The sequence below is a fragment of the Rhopalosiphum padi genome, chromosome 4 (assembly GCF_020882245.1).
Source record: "Rhopalosiphum padi isolate XX-2018 chromosome 4, ASM2088224v1, whole genome shotgun sequence".
NCBI lineage: Eukaryota > Metazoa > Arthropoda > Insecta > Hemiptera > Aphididae > Rhopalosiphum > Rhopalosiphum padi.
Genome location: NC_083600.1, coordinates 53,296,376 through 53,310,438, shown reverse-complemented (window position 1 = coordinate 53,310,438; position 14,063 = coordinate 53,296,376). Strand labels below are relative to the sequence as shown.

The window sequence follows — 14,063 nt, the reverse complement described above, 5'->3', positions numbered from 1 at the left end:
TAAAAGCTCGACTTTCCAACAAAAATGATTTTTATTTTAATTGTAAATAAACCTTACACAATATGTTAATAGTATAATAACATTTAAGAAAATCAGCGGTTAATTGTGGCATACTTACAACCACAAATTGTCTATATTAGATATATACATTACTTATAAATCATATAAAGCAAAGACCAAAGTTATAAGGGACAATTGTGGTATATTTTTTTGTATTATAAATTCCTAAACGTATAGTTTATACTACCTGGAAATCTGATGCAAGCTATTCATTTTACAGACTTTTTATCAGACACATTTTGTAACCAAACATTTATATAAAGTCCATATATATTATACAGTTATGCTTATGACTGGTGTATAATATAGTAAAGTAGAATTAACGGTGAACCGGGCTTTGGCCAGTCGTAAATCTTAGCGACACCTCTGCCCCAGACCCTTCGGACAAATTATTAGACTTACTTTTCTCGAGATAGGGATAAACCTTTACCTTTAATTTGCATTCGGACACCATCGTGCCTATGGCATCGTATTTCTCCCTAATTCGGATTATCACGTTCCCCAGGAGCGAGATTTATGACCACAGTTTCAAAATGTAATGAAAAAATTGTACTTACATATGCTTTAGTTTTAGAATAAAATTATATTTATGTTTAATAAAAATACGATTTCGTTCTACGAGTACATGTACACCACTTAATGTATTTGTGGAATAGGGAATTAATACTTTTTAGCAAATAACCTTTATTAATATTGGTTTAAAAAAATACAAAAATATAATTTAAAATAATAAGCAAATAATAGTATTATAATAGTATTATTTTACTTGTAAATAGTATATGAGTATATATTATAATATAAATAATTAGTAAATTATTATTATTTTAAGTATATAAACATAATTTTATGTTTATTCTATGGCTTTAGATACATTTAAATTTTTAAATACAATTAAAAATAAAAAGTTCAAAATCCATTAAATATAAAGTAGTTAAGATCATTAATTATCTATTGATGTCATTTTCTTATCATGCTTTCTTCTACTTTGTTTGTATCAAAATATACCAGCCAAACTCAAAGGGTTATCTCACAAGCAAAATGTTGAGGGTATGGCCAGCTGAAGAATCGATTGCTAATGCATGGGGTCACGTATTTCTAAGTGTCGCGTGTTTATTGACCCGGCAGTTTGGGAAAGCCCCAAAAAGCCGAAGTCCCAGCATCTTTACTTATTCACAATATCCCAGGGACACAAGATAAATATTTCAAAGTTCCGTTTTGTCAATCCCTATTCACCACTCTACTACCACCCTATTTTCCGCCGCCATCCTTCCTCTATGTTAAGTCGCAATGCATATTCCTAAACCTTAATATAACTTTTACAAGATTAAACGTTAGGGTTGTGGTGACAAATCGGGCATGTCTTTAACATTTGGTGCCACAAACTTTCAAACCAGTAATGATCCTGCATCAATTCAAAATGCTTATATATATATATATATATATATGTGAGTTTAAGAGACGGGTTATTGGTACGCGTGTGATTAGAAGGGGGATCTTGAGATTAATCGGGCCCGGTTATTCCTCAATCCATCAGTGCATCGTATGGGGTAACATCTGATGATGATAATTTAGTTTTCAAATACAACACATGTTGTTTGCTCCCTATACTTTTTGCGTATCACCATGCATTTCCATTGAAAATTATTATTAATACTAAATACTTAATTGAAATGTTAACTTGCATTACTTCAAATAATATTATATTCACACAATAATATCTGTTATTAATTAATTTAAGTTACCACAATATTTATCTTTATACCTTAAAACAGCATACCTAATTTAAAATTTATATACGTTTTAGTTGCTTTGTTAATGATGAAGTCTTTTGCTAAGAAAGTAAATATTCTTTATTTGATTCAAATTCTAGTATAATGTGTATAATGTAAAACGATATAATAAAATAAATTGATACAATTAAACATCAAAAAGAATTAACGATTATAAAATAATTTAAGAAACATTTGAAAATCAAATTCACTAAATATTAATAGAATTAAGTGGGATGTGGAAAACTGACTCATGAAAGCATGCAAAATAGAGTCACGGACAGAGAAAGAATGCTGGAATACAGAACTGAACCACAAGCGTTTTAGTTTAACCCCGGGGCACTGTGTCTGTCGGCTCACGCGTTATCGTTTGACTTTACCGCGTAATTCCGTTTGTGAACTCCAAACGCGCGCACACCGAGAAACTCGATAAGCTCCTTTTGTAGCTTATCGAGTTCTAACGATTTACCGCCACCCCCGTTGTATAGCGAGCGGAGGTTACGTCGCTTTGCGTATCTGGAGAGCACCAGATTACTATTCAAGCAGATGCGAATTGTGGAAATCGCAGACAGGAGGTGAACAAATATTCGTCATTTAAATAATCCTCGGCTTTTCCAAACGGAAGTAACACATTTAAAGATTAAGCTACTAATATCGGCTTATTAACACTAATTTGGATTACAACAAAATTTAGTAAAATAAGTATGATAAATATATTAAATTATTTGTTTCAAAAAAATACGCATGACTTCTTAATACATATATACAATATGTTATTATTTATGAATCTCGGTTATCAATAATTCACATAGATACAAGTATAGTAGAATAATTGTTTGATATTTACTAGTATATAATACAAGCTATTTGATATTTTATTAAATTAAATCAAGTACCAATCATTTTTATAAATGTCTAAAAAGTTCCCAAATAACAACTTATTAATTTACATGTGTGAGTGTAAGCGTTTTCAACCCGTTGAAAGGAACAACGGATCCTTTGTTTGGAAAATGGGATAACAAAACCGTTTCGGTAGCCTCAAGTGGAAGTAATTGTGGTTGAACAGATTTCCCGGGGGGATGAAGAAGAGGAGAGAAAAGATGAAGCTTAAACAAAAGACAAGAGAGAGGCATGATGAGTTTACCCAGGGGATCCTGCGCCTTTTTAACGGTATGACGTACTAGAGTAACTCTGGTTCCTCTTCAACGACTATACGACTGTACGATGGCCACTCAAGGGAGTATATGGTATTAGTAGTATAGAAAATAAATCAAACATCGATTTTTCAGAAAAAAAAAAAAACTATACATTTAAAATCTAGGTATCTACACATAAGTATAAAAAAATGAATCAACTAAAACAAAGCAAAACCATTGAAGTTTGCGTGTGAAAATTTAGTACAAAAAATAAACGGTAAAATTGTTGAGGCACTAACAATAGAATTTTATTGCAGTCTTTTCTAACACATTTCGTCTGGTTGGTATTGCTGCTATAGACGAAGAGTTGCAGAAAGTTTTCCACCCTCTCGTAGACAGCTCACAACTTCTGCCATAAAAGAAAACGATTTCAGAATTTCGATACTCACAGAAAAAAAAACCCCCATCAGCCTTTGGAATGTGTATAATTCTTTTGTATAAGCCCAATAATAATTTATGCTCATAAACATACACAGTAGAAACCACAAAAGAAAACTCAAAAATTCTTTCACTCCCCTTTATATTAGATTAAAAAAAAAACTTTCAGCAGCCCTTTCCACTTGACAAGATAAAGCCCTTAAAAATAACCAAATACAGCTTTTGAACCTTTACCTGAGCAGTATAAATATATTAACAAAATAACAAATCGTTAACTACACAAAAAAAATCACGCCGGGAACACAGCAATTGAATACAGTTTTCAACGTCCATTTGACAACGGGGAGGTTGACGTATAATAAGAGTCAAACAATAATGAGAGCTATGCGGAAAGTACAGGTCATACAGTAGCTATACACACAATAGGAAAAGTTAAAGGCAAAATGGTACAAAACGTACGGTGACATTAAAAGACCATTCACGTGTGCACCGGACAGCGGGGAATAACGCGTCTGCAGAGCCTCGCCTCGGGTTTCTCGTTTCCCTCGAGGGCACAGATATATATAACAAATTTATTTCTATACGGGAAATCGTTAAAACCCTCCCCACGACCATTATCGGTTCCGCATATTATACACTACAGTAACAACATAGAGCAAACAGTACATATGCTCGATGACGCGGTTTATAAGATAAAACTAATGTACTCGCATCATATATAATTTCGTATGCCGATTGTAAATGAACCCAAATCACATTGTAACTATAACTATACGTAGCTATGTACAATATACTTGCATGCGTTTTAGGAAATAGCAAACGATATCATATTTCCTTATGTAATATTATTATACATTGACTTAGCATAAATAATATTCATAATATATAGGCACTTATGTTATGTATTATATTATATTATTTTAATGGTTATTGATATTACTGAATTTTGTACGATTTTAGTATAAATTATTATACAGACGGGTCCCTATATTTTTAAAGCTCATTAACACTATTCGTGTACAATGGATTTAGCTCTAATAACTATTGTAATATTTAGTTTACCAGATTATATTACTGATCATTGTAACTTTAGTATAAACACCGACATTTGTTTTATAGAAAATATAAAATTAAATTTTAATTGTTTTAAATATCGTTAGGTATTAAATTACGATTGTATAATATACTAAATAGTGGTAAATAATACGTATATATACTATGTACATATAGCTTTGTAACATGTACACTATACATGTTATAAATATAGGCATAATAATTAACATTGTTTTCGTAATAATAAAGAAACGTTAAAAAAACATATGGTAATATTTAAATATCGCAAGTGATATTAACTAGTTACATCGAGAGTGATGTTTAAGAGAAAAGAGATGAATTATATGAGGTCCATTCATTATTATTGAATGTTCGTTCCCGTCAACGTGCACGCGAATACTTAAGTAGTATTCCCTTCCCACTGTCAAGTATACAAGACTACATCAAATAATTCTCGTGTATATATATATATATATATATATATATATATGATATAATGGCTCATGTTTGGTTAATAGTTTAGCTATAAATCGCAGGTCTAAGCACATTGACAGATTTATGGCATTCTAGTTTCATACAAGGTTCTTACCTCTGAGTTATTGTTAGATACTGGTTCAGATGCTCTCATCTCTCGATATAATAGCTTGAGACCTGTCTATTTCCAAATACCACTAATACTTATCATTATTACTATAGAGATATATTTTAGGTAAACAAGAAACTACATACCTACGCTGTCCATCAAAATCCCTGGCGTGTTTTTTTTTTTTTTTTTGCTTAACTGAGTTTAGTATAAAATAATGTATATTCATGCGATATTATTACCTACCCTAAAATGGATTTAATGTCTAGGGCCACCAAGAAACATCCGAGTTATAAGTGCTGAGCAATAAGAACACGCGCGTGTTGCTCGAATAGACTTAGCTAGACCAGTGATATAAATTGCCTGAAGCTGCCATCCAGTAATAAATAGGAACGTATTAATTAAAAATAACGGAAAAGCTAAAATCGGAAGGGCGAAACTACCACGAAAGAAGAGCGTTTAATCAGCTTAATGCAACGGACACTTTTCAACCAGACACAGACTCATCGTTTTTCACAAATATACAGTTATATATTACCAATTTATTCAATAGCAAAGGTTGTTCTTTACATAACCTATGGTGCATTGGTTTTGAACAAAACTGATTAGGTATACAGGGAAAATCATTTCACATAAATACATACATCATTATAATAGAATTACAATAAATCATAGACATTTACATAAGTATTTGTATATCTTTATGCATACATTTTTATTAAATCAGTTATAAAATATTATTTTATAAAATGCGTATTCATTATATTATCTAAAAGTTTTAATAGAAACTATTTTAATATAAGCAAAACAAGTGTGAATTGTGTATTTTAGAATACAAAATATTTAACGTACGAGTGAAAATCTGTGGAATTGTTTGGACAATCACTAATAAGTTTTCAATCGAGGTTTTTTGAATGAAAAAAAAATATTCTTGCTAATAGTTCGTATTTCAAAGTACCTATATTCGTATATTCGTGAGTGAACACAAATAATTACGTGCATACCTATAGAAGCTATAAACCGTATATTTTTCTATTTAATTGATTTAATTTATCTATTTTAATTTATTATTTTTTTTTTTTAATAAAAACTCATCGATGTGCTTTGTTCATCTCCGTATCTATACATATACACACACTGCAGTTATCTGCCGGTCGACCACTTCACTAATCACGCAAAGCGTACCGGACCCGAAACGGTTTCACGCCATCGGAATGCTAGCCATGTTTACTCGCTGAATTAGTCGTAGACCTACGCTCGTGTTTCACCCGTTGTTATGACGGCGCGACGTCCACAATGTCTGTTCATTTGATATTCCATACGGCATACCGAATATCGGCACCTTTCGGACGTCGGCGGATTAATTAGCCGCATGCCACGTGTCGAGAATACATAGAATTTCACACAGAATGCACCACGCGCAGCGCAGACTCTGGGGGAATTATTGTTATTATATATACACGCACACATCCGCACACAATAATATATATATGCATATATAGAAACACAAGGCAACGATATGATACAGTAGGAGTGGCGGTGGTTTTGTGCCAGACGCGTGATCGTCTTTCTCGTCACCACCACCGCCGCCACAGTTTCCGTAACGATACGACACTGGATACTGCGATGAATATTAAATCGCGACATTAATATTTCAGTCGGTAGGTGGGTGGTGTACCTAATTCGAACAGTGGCCTATACCCGATCTATAAAGTCTCACCGAAGACCAAGGTAACAACGGGGTTATTATCTTGTGGAACTACGCTGTTTGTATGGGCGTTTCGCGAAAGCCCGGTAGCACATCTATAGAGTATACGGACGAACAAAACTAGCGCAACTTACGAGTACACTACAACTTCGAATCCGTCCAAAATCTCTCGCATCATCAAGCGTTCCGACTGCATTTCAAAACTTTTTATTGTTCTCGAAAAGGGACTCGGAGATGATAATCACTGCAGTTGCTCTCGAACTTTACAGTTTGAGAATAATTGACATTTCGCCCAACGACATATATTTCGTTGTGTTTAAATGTACTGTACATAAATAAACAATGTAATCGGTAAACGACGAATAATCGTTTTAAGCGATAAATTTCAGGCCGTTAAATTGTGTCACATAATGGATGATTAGTAGCGCGTTCCAGTTGTAATAAATGCAAAGATAATTAACCGTTATAAATATAACGATCTTAAGTATTTAAATTAGAGCGGTTTTTTTTTTTAAATAAATGTAATTTTATTGAGTTTTAGCAGAATATCTATTGTTTAATCGAGGTTTTTTAAACAATTGATCAACAGTGAAACCATTAAATTAATTGCAGGATTTATTTGAACGGCAGTTGAATATCACATTCATTCCGTTCCTTACGTTATACGTGGCATTATACATTTTTTTAATTACTCTTAAAATGTTTATAAGATAGAAATAGTCACGTATTATTTGACTGCGTATTCACCAGCTTCGAAATGGTTAGTGTGTTTTTAGCATATTTCAACTAAGACTGTTTCACTAACTATGTGGTTAGGATGTTTAAAACCTATTTTGTTTTATGCAGTAGATCGATTTTTCGAATCGTGCAAAATAATAATGAAAAATACTACCTGGCATCCCGGAATAATTGATAAAAAAAAATAAAAATTTGTTAAGCATTATTACACATTTTGGTTATATCGAGTTTTTCCCCACTAATTGCTAATTTAATAAAAATAGATTTCATGATTTTACGCACGGTGAATCGTGAAAATTGCCATTAAATTGACGGAAATAATGTGTTCGACGTTCGTTAACTACCTACATAAAAAAAACCTTAAAAAGATCTTATGCAAATTTCATTTTGTTAACTCATTATAGTATCTATTTCGAAAGTAGTCGTTTAACTATAGTAATGTTATGTAGAACAGCTATTTATTCACATATTTTCAATATATAGGTACTTATAGGTAGATGGCATTATTTTATTTAAACATAAAAATAGGTTAAGTTATAAAATGGCGAAATTTAAAATATTTTTAAAACTATTTTTACGAAAATAAAACTATAAGAAATAAATTATAAAATATTTAATTTAAACTCAAATATTTTTATATTACCTATTTTACTTACTGTACTTAAAATGTATATAAATTATATATCTTGTAGACATATTTATGTTAAGATATATATTACCAAAATAACATGTTAATATTAACATTAGAACAATATAATGTCTTGGCAATGGGAAGTTTATCATAAAAGGTTGTCTTGACAACGGGGTTCCAGTAAATTTATAATGAGCATCGTTACTGATTACAAATTTACACAACTCAGGATTAAAGGAATAACACTTTCCTTTCTTATACATTAAAGTACAAGGTAAAAGATAGGTAAAGAAAAAATTCCAAATGTTGAGGTTGGGAAGGAGTTGAACCATTAGAGCGGGGGATGTTTTTAGTGGTATATACAACTCAGATCAGCTCGAATATTAAATTCCGATGTAGGGAGTAAGGAATTCTTGGATTAACTAAGGGAAGTATAAGGAGATGGTAAGTTTGGCAAGCTCTTTTGACGAAAGATGGCTTAAACATCAGTTTATTCATCGTACACTCACTCTATCGACCGGCACACAACGTATAATTCAATTCCACCTGCCATGAAACTGAGGATTTACCTGTACATGTATTATAAATTAAAACTTTTTTCATTTTATTTCGATGTACTATATTAATTTGGTAGTTAAAATATTATAAATAATATTAGCTGGCAACTAAATTATTAAAAATGTATAAATGTAGCTTTTAGTCCTCAAATATTAAAAACAAATTAATGAATTTAACTAATACTTAAATAAACAGTATTCTACTACTCCGTAATTTATAAATATCATGTTTTTTTTTTATGTATATATAGTTAAAATATTAGAATATTTTCATATTATCCGTCAGTGAAACTTTAAACCTAAGCGTAATAAAAAAAAAGTTGTTTGGAACTAGTTCAGAAAAGTGTATAATTTAAATCTATATCAAAGCCACCTGTTTCTTGAAAGATGGTAATAAAATAAAAATAAACACTATATATTATAAATGGATTCAAATGGTTATTTTATTAATGTAAAATTAATCACCTAAATGCTCGAAGCTCTTGATATATTTTTTATATTCCAATAAGATAAGCAGTATATAATTTTTAAGATCTTAGAATTTAGTTACATTAAAGACAATAATATTTTTTATAATTTATATTAATAAATGTAAAAACAATTTAAGTACATACATATATTTAAAATTATATTAATTTTTTAAACCATGTTTATAGTAAAATGGATCTGATTAAAAATATTATTATAGTATAAAAATGGAATTAAGGTGTTTTAATAATAAATTTCAGAGTCAAGAAAATGAATTCTAAAAACACAGACATTTTGTTTATAAAAATTTAATGTTCAAATTTTATAGCTACACATATGTATACAAAATGTAAAAGTTTCACTTCAGTGACTCTATATAAGTCAATAACGTATATCTCTAAAAGGAGAAACATATAAAATAGACATCGTCATATTTGAAACATCGAATATGTATTTCAATTTGCAGCCAGGAAAAGGATCTCATTTTACCGACTACCTCTCTTTTTTCTCACATAGCAATAACATTGGCTACCGTGTGCAAATGAACTTACGTAGGAACCTTTGAAGTTTTTTTCACCTCAGAAATGACCTTCCATTAATGGCATTTCTGTGCACGCGTAAGCTTTACCATGTTTTTTTTTTTTGGTCAAAGGGTGTATTACTTCACGAATAGTGGCGAAGAGGGTTTAATAACCTTCAGAATACATTCGGCCACTGACAGTCAGTTCCACGTGCATGCAGAACCAAAAGAAATAGCGTTGTTTTTTTTTTTTTAAAGGTTTTTGAAGCGATATACTTTCACCCCTCGTAGACATGGTTTACTTTAGCAATGGTTAACTATTTTTCTTTATATGATCTACTAGTCAAAAAATTTTGACTTCAGTTCTTTAAAAATTATGGGTAGTATAGATTTTATTTTTGTTTTTAAATTATATTAAAAATACACAAATATATTTAAATAAAATGTTTATTTAACATAACCCATTAGTAAAATGTTATTTTGATTATATGTTAAAACAAAGCAAGAATTAATAAATAAATTGAATATTAATCCGTAATACACAAAATCTTTTTTTTAATTACCTGTTTAAAAATTGCACTTATTATATATTTTATTTTATTAAACTAGTATACCTATATTAAACTGAAAATTTTTTTTAAATATTACCAAAAAAATTGTTATCAGTGTCCATTCTGATTATTATATTCTGTGATATTACTATACATATACTTGTTCAAAAATTAAACAATGAAATTCCGTTGGTTTAAATTATAGATAGGCTCATACTTAATTGTCGTATAAATTAATTTAAAATAAAAGTGATTTTTGTTGTTATTTATTTAACACTTGATTTGAAATCCAATCGTCTGTATCAGATAACGAAGGAAATGAATAACCTATAGATAGTAGATACACAATAACAATCCAAATTCAATAAAGACAACGATTGTTGAATTCACAATACGTTTTTGAATAGACGGGACCAGCTGGTTTAAAGTACTTATATGAAACATATTGTCAACTTGACACATGTCTTAGCATATATGCATGCATTGTATTAGTATACTTTATAAATGAAACAAATAATATCAATGGAAACTATAATCAAAGACAGTTTTCTAAGAACTAAAAATGTCGCTACGGACTTTTATACGGTGATTTTTTTTTTTTTTTTGTAATAATATGATGCAATGACAAAACGAAGGATAATGCTAAAGGGTAAACAACTCAAGAATCGATGATTTTTTTCAAATATGTGTACACAATTTTACTAAAATGCAAATATCGCGTATGAAGACCGCTAAACGTATATACGCACGTTTAAGTGACCTTTCGATAAGACAATTATTACTATAACAATACAAAAATTGGTCAGAGTTTCTTATATTTGTAAATATATTTAAAATTCTCAACACATATACTTGTAAAAAAAATTATATTTTTACTTTAAATCATTTAAGTCTTCAATTATTTTACTAACTTTACCACGAACGACTGATATAAGCAATTATATTTGATTAAATTATTTATAGTGAAGAATTTTAAAACCATTAATTTGTTTATTCATCAGAAATTATATTTTACAGACATTAATATTTTGTTAAAACAATTTAATTATTAAATACTCAATCATTTATAGTTACGTTTAAGTTCATTTATTTAGTTTATCAACAATTGTTTTAATTTTTATACGCGTAATAAACATTAATATTTAAAAGACAATCAAATAGATAATTATTTTGTAATTAACTAACCAATACGTTTATTTTATAATTTTTATACCTATTAAAAATTTTGGTTAACGATTTGATTATTTTTTTGTATTATGCATTCGGGTTGTGATTAATAATAAACTCACAATTCACTTAAGTAGATAGATAAATAAAAACGTCACTAGTAGATATACATTTATATTGAATTATTTATATCATGACGTAATCTAGTTGAATTAAAATAGCATAGGTACACAAAAAAAATTAAATAAGATTAGTATTTGATGATATGATAGTAATTTTTATTCTAATGAATAAAAATACATAAATTACATTTCATAAACACTAAAATCATCAATTATAGTTCATAATTATTTTTAAATCATTATTAAATGTAAATACGAGTTTAATTAAAATGGTTTAAATGCAATTTTGTTTCTTATAGTTATTTAAAATTAACACTATAGTTAAATATTAGATAAATAACCATAAAAAACAGCTTATCAAGTGGAATAAAGAGCAATATTTTAAAATTATTGCCAAATCGAGATTCATAGAGTAGAGTAAACTAACTCGTAGATTAGTTTAGTCGATTTGAGATATAGTCTTTATCATAAAAATAAAATCACAACAATTTCACCTATAGCCTATGTAAACGAGAACAATTTATAAAGATGTATAGGTATAAGTACCTAATCTAATAATAAATTATTTAAAAATTTGTACTTAGATCAGTAAAAATAGTTTTTGCAAATACAAACTCAAAATTGTATTTGTATACGCACCCTTATAAACTGTACTGATGATATTATTATGAAACAAAACAAATCGTCATTTAATAAAATACAATAAAGTACCCGGAACAGACTATTGTATATGCTAATATGATGTGATGGTTCAGAAAACAATGTATAAACAGTAATGGTATTTGCATGCATTTTATTTTACTCTTACAGCATTTCTAAAAATGTCTTTATTTTTACTCGTTAAAAGAGCATTTTGAATATATCTAAGTGCCCCCAGTACGAGTTATATATACATATTTTATCCAGTCAAATAGTACAGTTTAAATTGTATAGAAAATTAATAAAATAAAAAAAATACCGTCACCTTTGTCATTATTCAGTTTTAAACATTACCAAGACTTCCGCCTATTGAGGGTTCCCCGTCGACGAGGTATAGTAGGAACAAATGTGTGGAAAAAAAATTACACCACGCTTTTGTCACAGGTTCTATTCCCAAATGTAATATTATTCGAGTAGTGTTAGAGGAACCCCGACCAACACAAAGAGGTTTTCACCGTATGACGATGGCGTCAACTATATGTATATTATAGTGTATATTTAATATATATATATATATATATATATATATATATATATATATATATATTATAAATATATATGTATGTGTGTGAGCGTATGATTATATGACTACCGAATACTGCTGCAGTATAATATACATTATAAAAGAGGGGGAAACGTCAGAGGAGTGCGCTAATAATAAAATTATAATAATTAACTAGTCGCGAGACGGTGAGACGACAATATTGTCCCAAAAAGCGATGATGGGGGGGGGGAGTAACGTGTAATAAATTTGACGTGTTTGGTTCACCAACAGCACATTATAATATAGTTAGGCATAGCCACCCAAAACAAAAAGATGTGGATCGAGCGCAATTCTGAACGCTTCGCGTTTATATTATAATATGTATTATATTTTATATAAATATTAAAACTCAACATTACGACCTCGAAACAATAGTTTTACCGTCCACTTTTATTCGACCTGTCATGTGCACTGCCCCATTTCCCACTCACCGCCACGGGTCACTTTTGTTCTCGTCACTCGTTTTCCCTCGGCCACCCAGTAATTTATTCCAATTGTGCGAGTCGTTGGTTTTTATTTTTTCCTACGTAGGTTTATAGGTATACACGTTACACATACGCGTACACTGCACTGAATAATGTAAAACAACATGCGGACGATATGATGATTAATAGCCCGGTTAGCCACCACTGAGCAGTGCACCGACGGCAATATACATGAGTATAATGTACATAATATATGTATTTAAATAGACAGATATATATAAATATGAATATCTGTGTATTTATACCTATATGTGTACGTGGGTCGGTAGCGAAATACCGGTCAGCTGCGCTATCGACGGCGGTAGTCGCGATGAGGGGGTAAGGAGGCAGAGGAAGATGATGAATTTTGGAGACCTGATGATGTATATAGGAAATAGGATCCGCTCGGCCTGGAGTCCCTCGAGCCATATTTTTCTCTACAAAACTTAGATAAACATTATGGGTTCCGTACATTTCATTTGTATTGGCTCAAACATAATAAACGTTGGGTTCTCAAAATATGAAAATCCAATTCAACAATCTCTCTCTAGTATTCGAGTATGATAAAATCTAAATACATTTCAAGCGTATAATGAATTCTCACAATATTTATAAAATTTAAACGTTTTACATTAATATTACAAACGTACACATGTAGATTATTTAAGTTTTAATTAACTATTATAAAACTGTAAATCGCGTGTTTATTTTTATTTTTGTACATAAATAAATTTAGTGAATTATACTTTTAGTCGTACCTACTTCTGCATAAAAATTCGAGAAATTCAACATTAATGATCGTTTTACAATAATAACATATGAAGAATAAAATTCGTTTGGGTCAAGGATTTCAAT

At 29.9% G+C, this 14,063-nt stretch overlaps 1 protein-coding gene across 2 annotated transcripts in view; it reads right to left on the bottom strand.

The window, feature by feature from the left end:
- LOC132928300 (uncharacterized) overlaps positions 1-14,063 on the bottom strand; it is a 149,223-nt gene that overhangs the window by 67,072 nt on the left and 68,088 nt on the right. The window lies entirely within an intron of this gene.